This window comes from Papaver somniferum, unplaced genomic scaffold, assembly GCF_003573695.1.
Source record: "Papaver somniferum cultivar HN1 unplaced genomic scaffold, ASM357369v1 unplaced-scaffold_21, whole genome shotgun sequence".
Lineage (NCBI taxonomy): Eukaryota > Viridiplantae > Streptophyta > Magnoliopsida > Ranunculales > Papaveraceae > Papaver > Papaver somniferum.
Genome location: NW_020631041.1, coordinates 13,174,475 through 13,184,651, shown reverse-complemented (window position 1 = coordinate 13,184,651; position 10,177 = coordinate 13,174,475). Strand labels below are relative to the sequence as shown.

Below are 10,177 nucleotides of genomic sequence, written 5' to 3'. Positions count from 1 at the left end.
CTTCAGATTTATCGATTTCGATGATGTATCATGCAAAGGTTGAAGTCCCGGAGCTTTGTGGTTCACAGTTTTTATGTCGTTATACCGTATTTGAATTTCGAATCAACACTGAGCTTCATATTTATCGATTTTGATGATGTATCATGCTAAGTTTGAAGTCAGAACCCTCCCGGAGCTTCTTAGTTCATAGTTTATATGATGTTATACCACATTTGAAGTTCGAATCGACATTGATCTTCATATTTATCGATTTTGATGATGTAGCATGCTAAGTTTGAAGTCAGAACCCTCACAGAGCTTCTTAGTTCATAGTTTGTATGATGTTATACCAAATTTGAAGTTCGAATCGACACTGAGCTTCATATTTATCGATTTCGATGACGTATCCTACTAAATTTGAAGTTGGAACCCTGCCAGAGTTTTTTGGTTCATAGTTTTTATGCTTCTTGAGTCTACCAGTGTGAACTAAAGCTACTTCATGACGTGTATGACTAGTTAAAATTACTTTATGACTTATGTGACTAGTCGAAATTCAAACCGGAAGAACAAAGAAAAAGCACAAAAGCACGAAAAAAACACACTTTTCCTTGATCCGTATGACCATCCCTAATCAAATCTCTACCGTCCAAAGATATCCCTAATCCGTATGACATTCCCTAACTAAATCTTTACCGTTCATTTTTTTCTATACAAAAACCTAAAGATGTTTTCTCCTCTCAATTTCCCCTTTCTCTTTCTTTTTCTCGGTCGGTTCTTCTCTCCAGTTCCGCCTCCATCAAAACCCTAAGATGCAAATTCTTCCGAACAAGAAGAAGAATATCTAATCAGTTGGAGCTAGATTCGTTCAATTGGTCTTATGTTTCATTGAAGCCTTCAACTGTGATAGTGATTCTTGAGTTGAAGGTTGATTTTCCTTGCTCTTTCTTCTCATGTATTTCCATTTTTACAGTAGTTTCTTTTGCATAGGTTCCTGTATTCTTTCTATCTTTTTTTCTCAATAGTTTAAAAATTCTGAAACTTTATTTTAAGGGGTTTTGGTAAGATTGATGACTATGGAGATCTTGTGTTGTTCGTGGTGATAAATTTTTATCTAATCTTTGGTTTTTGAACCTTTTCAGTGGGTTTTATTTCGTGTTTATGTTATAATTTTTGATGTTTTTTAGGACATTTTTCTGTTCATTTGCAATTTCGGATTTAAAGCTCAATTAAATTGAATATCCATTTAATTTCATCATATAACAATGGGGGATTTGGATGTACACTTTGATATTGGTGCTTTTGGTATCTGGTAACAAAATCGATTCAATTTCAATTTTTCTTCTTCATTTTTGTAATTTAATTTTTTGGGTTTTTGGGTTTTTGGACTTGGGATTTTTGTAGGTCAGAGAAGACTAATAGCGCAGTGCATCAAGTGGACTTGTAGGAATATTGTCGTTCTTGCTTGGTTCAGGTCTATTTACATACTTAATGCACTTTTGTTTTGTTTCTTTCTGTTTTAGGCTTGCCACTGATTCCGTGTAGAAATATTGTCGTTCTTTAGGATACTGATATTTTGTGGATACATGTGGATTTTGGCAATTCCTCTCTGTAATGCAGTTAAGCTACTGATTTTCTGGGTTGTAGCAACAACAAGATAAGTTGCTCTTGGATTTTACTTTGAGCACTCTTAAAGTAGCTTTGAATTGTGGATGAAGATTGATTAATGAAGTTTATGATAAATGAATGTGTTGTGCAGTTTCTTTGAGCTATTCAAATTGTTACAGTGAAGAGGTGATGATGAACATATATTGAACTGGGTATAAGAAACAAGGAGCAACATTCAAGTCTAATGGCAATACAAATATTACACCAAACCAAATGAGGGCATTTAAGTTTGTTAGATTTTGCTTTTGTTTTTTCTTTTTATGGTTTCAAATCCAGTGGATTACTTTCCTGACTAAGTTTAAACACATTTTACTTGGTTTTGGCAGGAGTACTGCTTGTTGAATGGTCTGAACTCTGATGCAACACCAAATGGGTATTCTACCAGTAGATCACTAGAGGATATTCTTCTGTTGGATCCGCAAACTGCACCTCTGGTTCCACCACTAAATATCAGTAGGAAGGGAGAAGTGGTTTATTGTGTTGATGGTTCCCATCAGGTCAGCAATCTTCTGCAGCAAGCTCTCCTCCTCATGGGCGTCCTGTACCAGTTCTGTAACAAGATCCACAGTTAACCAAAGCTCATATTTTTTATAAAATGCATGGATGAAACTGAAGGGCTGTCAGTAAATACATTATTTATTAACCACGAGCTGTACCAGCAGTGATCTTTCCATTTTGGTTCCTGCTAGTTTTAGTTGATAGAAACTGCCAGTTCTGCCGTTTCGAAGCGTAACTCAAAATGGCTGCCTTGGCTGAAACAAATGTTGGCGTTTTCGTTTAGATGTTTTTTTCTTCTTTCTTACTCTATAAGAAGAATGGCCTCAACGTAACTTAGTTACTTATGTGCTTTACTATGTTCAGTGCGCACTCCTCAAATTGATAGGAAGGAGATATTCCGCCAAGCCAGGTCTGACTACTACGGGGTTCAGTTCTTAGTCACGATTTTTATTGACAATTTCGAAAGTTTACAACTATACGAAATTGTGGATATTTAGAACTGCATGAGTACTTTGTCTTATGAGAAGTTCAGTGCATTTCTTTCCAACATCAAGGAGCTGAACTGTCAAAATCAAACTCGAGAGGTAATTACTTACTGCTTTGTGATTTTTTAAACTCTCGGTAAAAACTTTTGGTCATTGAACCGACGTAGCTAAGAAAATTGGTTTGTCTTTTTCCCTATTATCCAGGAAACGTTAAGGAAGGCAGAATAATTATTTGGTACAGACATGAGATAACAAAGATCATTACTTATCACTCCAAGGGATGCTTATTCGTAACAACCATTAGGACTTAAAGGCGTATTCCAAAGATGGTGCATCATAATAGGTAGGCTACATCTCTCTTTCTCTTTCACACACACATGTAAAGATACATATGCACCAACACAAAGATAATTGCATGTCTCTGTACACACATGTAAAACTAAAATATGGGAGTTTTGGACCTCCATATGATTGGAAAGTCTACAAGTGAGTTTTGTGTTCACTTGCTTTGAATTATGTGAATTAATTTATTGATTGTTGGATATACTGTCACTGCCATGGTTTTATGAACCTTCAGAACTATGTTTTAACATTTATATGTTTTATGTGTTGGATCCCGATAGTTCACTTCTCGCCATAGTGTATGTGCAAGAGTCTCTGTTAGAACATGTACAATTGTTCATAGTCTGTCAGCTTGTATGCATATCTTAGGATTTTAGCTTGGAATTTCGATGACGAGTTGCACCATCTTCAAATCTATCTTGACCTTTCTTGTATATTGTTCTGAGGTTCTCTACATGTTCTTTTTAATGAGTTTTGTTTTGTGATTTGTACAGAATTGCGCAAAAGAAGCCAAAGAAACCAAACTGGCACCTTCTAATAATTGAAAAGGTTGGAAATTTGGGATACGAAGAGATTGAATGGGAGTAAAAGAGAAGTTGTTGCTAGTCACTGGGTACACCATTCTCTCTATCGTGTTACATGATCTGATACCATTAGTTGTTACTCCCAACCGTCCAAGCCGCCATCTAGTGTATATTTGTTGGTTCATGTATGTTGTGTAACCTTTACAGTGGATTACAAGTTTAACTAAATGGAATATGTCCGATTTTTTCCAAATTGTGTCAGCATCCTAATTTTGTGAATACTTGCATTGTCATTTGTATATTTTGGTTTGGAATACAGTGGATATGAATCTGACACGTTTGGAATTTGAGAATGTGGAGAACATTACATTTTCAGGTGACCGGAATCTGGCATTTCAGGTGATCGGAACCTAGCAACTTCAGATGATCGGAACCTGAAAGTGAGAATATTTTTTTTATTAAAATATAACTAATTGCTAACGGAAGGCGTGTGTTACCCAATTATGAAAACACAAGACACGTGTCATCTCTTTACTAGTCACTTGAACAGTTATATAAAAAGTTAGCAAAGGTTATAACACAATTTTTACATTACAAAATAAATAGGAAGTGTAAAATGTCAATAGTTAGGATAAATATTGTAATGGAAATGAAGTGTTGGCTTATTTAATTTCCCTAATGGACTAAAAGGGTTGGATAAATACTAACACATTATATAACTGCTTATGGGTAACCATTTTTCTTAGTTAGGGTAATTAGCTTCTATTTTTTGGTAACACTTTTGTTTCATAAGGAAATCCTTGATTTGGTGTAGTGTTATTTCTCTTGATGTGAGTTCCTCTTGTTGCGTAGATATCTCCTTTGATTAAGATAGTTGTAACATTGGCCTCTTTTCTTCTTAGTATGTTTCATGCATAACCTCTTTTTAGAAAAAGATAGTTGTAACATTGGCCTCTTTTCTTCTTAGTATGCTTCATGCATAACCTCTTTTTAGAAAAATTCTGCAAAAATGTGTGTAGGAGGTAGGAATTGATCTCTGGTTCAATAACTTGCAATTTTAACTCCTTAACCATATGTGCATCATCATCTATGCGAAATGAACGCACACTTGCTGAAACTTGACCTCCTCTGTGCCAAAATGACACACACTTTGTTTAATATGCGAAAAAAATTCGCGTGGAAGGGGAATCGAACATGCGATGTCAAACTCGTTCGTTTCGCTCATAGCCATCTGTACTGGTTCTTTTGTGTGAAAGAAAAGCACCATGTTGAGGTTTGGCATAACGGTCCACCTGTGCGATAGTATCGCACATAATGTAAAAAAAATATAGGAGCGAATTCGAACGCATAACCTCCAGCTTATACTCTGCGACTTTGACCATCTGCACAAGATTCTGCTTACGAAGAAACGCATATAGGCATCTTCTTATTCTTTACTCCCCAGTCAGATGGAGAGATTCGAACGTGGGTCATCAAACTCGTTTTCTACACCATGGATCGTCTGTGCTGGCATTGATTTGTGTTAGTGCGATAATATTCGCACAAGTTATTCCATTAAGTTGCCCTTTGTATAAGCTTTTCTCTTCGTCCTTTCTTTCTTCTCCTCCTGTTCTCCTCCGTTATTTTTTGTTTTCGTCCTTCTTTTATCTTCTGCTATTCTTTCTTTTTACTTTGTATATGTTGTTTTGATGAAGAACAGGCTATAAATTTTAACCTCATTGTGATTCTTAATATTTATATTTCTTTGCTGAAAGCATCTGTTCGTAAATGCTACACCGGTTGATGTTCAAGGGTGAACAACGGAGTTGGCTTTCTGCTTCATATTTGTTGTTTTTGTTTTCTGGTTTTTGTTGTTAACTTGCTGTAGTGGTTCTTTGCCTTTCTCTTTTGGATCTGTTCCTTTGCAGCATCTTGGTATTCTGTAGCCTCCCCTAGTTTAAATATGTTCTATGATTTCATCTGTGCGGTATTTGCCGCGTTGTTGGGTATTTTTAGTATGTGTTGTTCTTTTTACATCTGTGCGTTGTTGTTCGCGCTAGTTATTGTTGAGGATTTCTTCGCCTGCACCTGTAGTATTACCTCACCTCCTTTGTTATTAACTTCTCGTAACTGGATAGGCTTCATCGTCCTATTTGTTCTTTGATCTTTGCACTATTGTTATCTTTCGCATAAGGGGCTTCTTCTAACGTTGATATCTTCGTACCTGTTATACAAGGGAATTGTTTTTACCTATAAATGGTAGAAATATTTTCGCATAAATGTTCTTCTCGACTCTTTCGGCCTGAAGGAGTACACTTTCTTTTCCTGCATGTGTATCATCGCCTTTGGTTGTTCAAGTATGAGACGCTTTGTCTTCGCATGGAGTAAGTCCTTTCCTTCGCCTGAGCTCTCTTCTTTATCTTTGGATGTTCCTGCTTTCTCCGCGCTTTTGAGTTGAAATCTCATGTGCGAATTTGTCGCACTCTTCTGTTCTTTTCCTTGAATTTTCCTGCTTTACACGATAGTTTCGCTCTACACAACAGAACGATTTCAGTTAGCAATACACAATAATGAGGTGAAATATAGCCGACAATTCATAAACTTCGCTCCTTGGTGAAATCCCCTAATCGATTGAAAATTTTGATATTTTCATAGTTTCGAAATCTGACGATTGAGCTTGTAAAGCAAGTTTTGTTGTTTGTAAATCTGTAGATAAACTGGTTTTAGATCAAAAGTTTTGTAAAATTGTTAGGCAAGATCAATTTTAATTAAGAACAGGTTATGGGTTTTGAAAAGTTCTTTTTCAAAAGTTTTGTACAAATCAACAGATCTAAAGATTTCACAAGTAAGCTTAAAAGAATTAGAAGATAATTTTTCCTTTAAATATCGATATAGACTCCTTTAATATCGATATAGACTCCTTTGAATATCTTCGCATCTGTGTTTCTAAATGGCTGATGATGTTTGTTTGCTGGAGATAAAAATCTTTCGTTCAAACTCTCCTTTTTGCTCCTGAAGTTTATAGATCTAATTGAATTTATCACCAATAATTGCTAATTTCTTTGAATCTTCTTTAATCCAACAAGCAGGTAGTGTTTCTAGCGCCAAAAATGTAATTGTAGGAAATCCTATGACACACCCCATTACTAATTTCTAGATCTAAACCTATTTCACAATCAAAATAAAGATTAAAGTGCTAAATTATAAAGAGATACACAAGATTTACGTGGTTCGATCAATATGACTTACATCCACGGGGTTAGGGTTCACTATGATTATTAAAATTACATATGAATTACATTAAGACTCCATTAATGAGTATTTGGAGCTCTGGGTTGATGAAGGAAGAAGAAGAAGATAATAATAATACAAATTTCACTTTCTATCTCTATAGAATGTGTCCCCTCTTGTCATATTACTTTCTCTCTCCTGCTTTTCTCTTTATATAGGTGCTTACATAGTGGATGACAGCTCACATGTAGTGGAGTACAGCTCATCTTGTCTTATTCTTGTGCTAACTTCTGCCTTATACCTGTGCTAACTTCTCTCGCACGTGTGCTACGTTCTCGCATGCTAAGGAAATGATTGCATCTCGCACACTAACAAATGTCTTGTGCGATCTTTTGATCCTACGTAGAGAGATCATTACACTTAATATATCAACCACATTCGCTTTTTGAGATACCATATCACTCCAGCAGTCTTCATCGTATTCACTCAAGTGCCGCTTTTGATCCAGAATATGTTCACCAAAAAGATTTAGAACTTGTTAGATTTAGTAACACCCATCACAATAAAACTCCAAAGTAAAATTTCGAATTAAGAAAACTTGCAACTCGATGATTCTACTTATTCTACAAAGAGAAAAGGCAAGAAAGAGTAGTACGTGGAAATTTATTTGGGAATTAATAGCAGAATGCCATATAAAACCCCATAATGTTTAACCTACTTAAAGTGTACAAGGATAGCTCAAAACTATACCATTCACGATCCACTAAAGTAAACTACTAACTGTTTCGCGATTCATACAAGTACAGCAGAAACTAAACCTACTACAATAATCATAACAACAGGGGAAAGAATGAGATGATTAACCCACCCTTTTCAAGAACAAACACCAATTATAATACAACATCTCTCTTCTTACAGAAAGCCTCCTTCATAAGGCTAAGCGCAACACTAAAACCTAGACCATTAGGACTCTTAAACATATTAACAAATAGATTATTATCATAATCTAAGGCCGAGATTTCAAATACGTGTGTTTCGCACGCGACCTGTATTTAGTCATGGTTTAGCAGGTTCAATAATTGTCATCTTTGGCTTTTCTATTTGATTGGTGAAGAAATATCGAATGGTCACCGTATTTACACATGTCAAATTAGAAACTAATACATACTTTTAAACATTATAAGTAAGGCACAAGAAGCAAACCTTAGGCCTTGAGTGTTTGATCAGTGGTCACCTCATCTTCACCATGAAAACAAAATCACTTCACAACCTCACTATCTCTGCAGATGATGTTATATATAAACATATAAGCTGTAGAAAAACAAAGACAAACCTCAGGCCCAAATTAGTTCAGATCTAATCTTGACATACTATGGTAGCAAAAAGATACTAATATTAAAGCTCCATTTACCTTGATTAGGTTTGTTTGTTATGGAAGTGCTAAGATACATCATTGAATCTTTTGAAGCAGCAAAGAGCAAAACCTGGATACAGAAATAGCCATATTATTGGATGGAGAAACCATACTCAAACTTTTAGATGGGAAAGCACCTAGAAGAAAAGCTTTTTAAACCCTGGAAGTTCAACCTAAGCTAATCCAGGCAAGCGGGAAGGATGCGCACAATTTCAATACAACACACTTTAGTTAGATGAAAATTTTAAACCATAAGTCAAAATATAGAAAAACCCAGCAGACATAAACACAAATAGCTAACAGAATAGTAAATCGCTTATACATAAGCTTCACTGAACTAGTAGCACAGAAGCATTTTCAACTTTATTCTCTTCAATGACACTAATAGTTTGTTCTACAACAGAACAAATTAGTAAGAGAACACGCTAAACGAATCAAGGTTTGTACCAACCAATGGAAGTAGTAACAGAAAATTTTAGTGTGGACTACTCAAATCAAGAGTTGTAGTCCTGAAGCAACAACTTAACAGAGGACATATTATAATCCCCAACAATTTCAGGACCTTACTCTTGTAAAACCAAAGTTACTACCATTTTTAGTTTTATTTGTGTGATTCATATAATTTGTCTACTCTTCCGACTTTTGTTTCTGATGCCATGTTACAAAAGCAGCTACACTTCAAGCAAGTTAGTCTGTTAGAGAGAAATTCGGATAAATCTGATGTAAGTTAGACTATTAGAGAGAAATTCGGATAAATCTGATGTAATCTGATGTGATTTTGAAATCTTAATTAGTATCTATGTTTTAATCTTGTTTCTTTAGTATAATCTGTTGGCGCAATGCGGAAGTGTGATGGGTTTATGGAAATGAAATTAGAGAAAGAGAGGTTGGTTAATTGAAAAGTGAGGCTTATATTAATTTGGAAATGAAAATATTACAAAGGGAATTTTTAGTGTAACATTTTGGCTCACTATGTTTATGAACACTTGGCTCTTACTACTCTAGCTCTCACTCTCACTCACTCTCAACTCACTTCAGTTTGATGGATTGCAAATGACCCCGTTGTTGCCTATTTATAGGCTTAGTGTACCGACTATCTAGGATCATCTAGATAATTCTTCACACCGACTATCTAGGGTCATCTAGATAATTCTTCACATGACTTATTATGTCCGACCAAGAAAGAAAACTCTAGAGACTAACTTTCTAACGAACCCAACGTACTGTCTAACTAACTTACTGACTGTGAAGACAATTCTAGATTTTCTAGAATTACAAACTTGGATATGCTCGGAAGATTTTATCTTCCCTTCACCACCATGTTCATTCTGGATATTTCTAAATTAAATCACAAATTAGTAAATATCTTTAACATTCCCTCTTAATTTGTGATTTTAAGCTTGTCTCTAAAATGATTGAATTTATCCACCGTGACTGCTTTTGTGAAAATGTCCGCATTTTGTTCTTGCATCGGACAGAATTGGAGCTCGATTTCCTTGTTCTCTACCAACTCTCTGATGAAGTGATGTCGTAGCTCTATATGCTTCGTCCGTCCGTGGAACACTGGATTTTTTGTCATTGCAATTGTAGACATATTGTCACAGTAGATAGTCGTCGGCTGCTTTTGCCTTTGTTGTAGGTCGGTCATTATTCTTCTCAACCATACTTCCTCACATGCTGCACTTGTTGATGCTATGTACTCTGCTTCGGCTGACGATAGTGCCGCGGTACTTTGTTTTTTAGAACTCCAAGAGATAACTTTTGTTCCCATACAGAAAACATAGCATGATGTGCTCTTTCGGTCTTCAATAGAACCTTCCCAATCGCTATCTGTGAAGCCAATTAAATCATTATCTTTTTCTCTTGTATATTTGATGCCAAAATCTTTTGTTCCCTTGATATATCGAAGAATTCTTTTTGCGGCTGCATAGTGTAACTTGCTTGGCTCGCTCATAAACCGAGAAACAATGCTGGTTGCATTGACGATATCTGGCCTTGTATTTGTTAAGTACATCAGTGAGCCGACTAGACTTCTAAATAAGGTTGGATCAACTTTTGTC

At 35.6% G+C, this 10,177-nt stretch overlaps 1 long non-coding RNA gene across 4 annotated transcripts; it reads left to right on the top strand.

Moving 5' to 3' along the window:
- Positions 1 to 745: 745 nt before the first annotated feature.
- Positions 746 to 3,746, top strand: LOC113339792. 4 transcript variants are annotated; one of them, XR_003355132.1, is made up of 7 exons: positions 746 to 903; positions 1,381 to 1,450; positions 1,541 to 1,871; positions 1,971 to 2,141; positions 2,506 to 2,726; positions 2,832 to 2,970; positions 3,464 to 3,746. It is a non-coding gene; the product is annotated as an uncharacterized LOC113339792 (long non-coding RNA). The 4 variants fall into 4 exon arrangements; XR_003355129.1 differs by having other exon boundaries at positions 1,971 to 2,726; XR_003355131.1 differs by having other exon boundaries at positions 759 to 903; positions 1,597 to 1,871; positions 1,971 to 2,726.
- The last annotated feature ends 6,431 nt before the right edge of the window (positions 3,747 to 10,177 follow it).